Genomic DNA, 1,465 nt, shown 5'->3' on the forward strand with positions numbered 1-1,465 from the left:
CACACACACACACACACACACACACACACACACACACACACACAGGAAGAGACACCTGAAGTCGGAGAGCAGCAGTCGTCCGTCAGACCAACAACAAGCTTCAACCTCTATGGGATTACTTTTATTATTATTTACTACATCATCATCACCATCATCATCATCATCATCATCATCATCACCATCATCATCATCATCATCATCACCATCAGCATAAGGTGGGTAAAGTCTTCTTTACTTATTTTAATAATCAGTGTGTATAGTAGTGTACACCATCTCCTGTGTACTGACAGTAAACCAGAGTTCTGTAAATAAATAAATAAATAAATAAATAAATAAACAGAGTTCTGTAAATAAATAAATAAACAGAGTTCTGTAAATAAATAAATAAATAAATAAATAAACAGAGTTCTGTAAATAAATAAATAAACAGAGTTCTGTGTTCTGAGTTTTTCAGGTTTGTTCTTCAGGGTCAGTTGGTGGATTTAAGTGTAAGATGTTTCCATGTGAAGCGAAGCAGAACTCTGTGGTTAAAAAACAGGAAGTAAAGAAGTTCCTTTATTAATATAATAACATGTCAGTTGCCATGGTGATGTGGCTGTTTGTCCGTCAGCTGTGATGTGTTCAGGATTCCCTCCTGCAGTGGAAAAAAAGAGCTCATTAATCGTGTTAAATAATCCAAAAGTTTCCAAAGGTTCATTTTACCTGAACGAATCTGAACCAGACATCAGAGAGACTTAGACAACTCGTACAGAGACCTGAACAGAGACCTGAACAGAGACCTGTACAGAGACCTGAACAGAGACCTGTACAGTGACCTGTACAGAGACCTCAACAGAGACCTGACCAGAGACCTGTACAGAGACCTGAACAGAGACCTGAACAGAGACCTGTACAGAGACCTCAACAGAGACCTGTACAGTGACCTGAACAGAGACCTGACCAGAGACCTGTACAGAGACCTGTACAGAGACCTGTGTCTGTCTGTTTAGAGGTGAATCAGGATCCTTTTCTATTCACAAGCCGTTTCTTAATACTCAAGTTCAGCAGTTCGGACTTGTGAACTTGGCAAATCCATGTGAGACTCTGGACTTCCAAAGAACGGGAGGACGGGAGTAGCCTACAGTCATTTCTGCTTTTGGAACAGCAATCAAAAGCCAGCTGCGGGGGGGAAAGTTTGTGGAGAGTTGGTGGTTATTGTGATCGTGAGCATTGACGAGATGGAAATCAAAAATCAATAATTTACATGGATCGGAGAAGACGTCTTGGTGCAGTAATTGTAGCAGGATTGCTGTACCTGTAGGCTGAGGAGGAGGCTGCCCAGCTGAGGAGGAGGCTGCCCAGCTGAGGAGGAGGCTGCCCAGCTGAAGAGGAGGCTGCCCAGCTGAGGAGGAGGCTGCCCAGCTGAGGAGGAGGCTGCCCAGCTGAAGAGGAGGCTGCCCAGCTGAGGAGGAGGCTGCCCAGCTGA

The 1,465-nt window shown here is 43.7% G+C and overlaps 1 protein-coding gene across 1 annotated transcript in view; it reads left to right on the forward strand.

The window, feature by feature from the left end:
• The first annotated feature begins 61 nt into the window (after positions 1–61).
• The window catches only part of si:dkeyp-72h1.1 (uncharacterized protein LOC799956 homolog), a 3,929-nt gene continuing 2,525 nt past the window's right edge, over positions 62–1,465 (forward strand). Inside the window, exon 1 of the mRNA XM_050057554.1 lies at positions 62–215. The gene's annotated coding sequence lies outside the window, so the exon portion shown is untranslated. The remainder of the gene's footprint in view (positions 216–1,465) is intronic.

This window comes from Epinephelus moara, chromosome 12 (genome assembly GCF_006386435.1).
Source record: "Epinephelus moara isolate mb chromosome 12, YSFRI_EMoa_1.0, whole genome shotgun sequence".
Taxonomy (NCBI): domain Eukaryota; kingdom Metazoa; phylum Chordata; class Actinopteri; order Perciformes; family Serranidae; genus Epinephelus; species Epinephelus moara.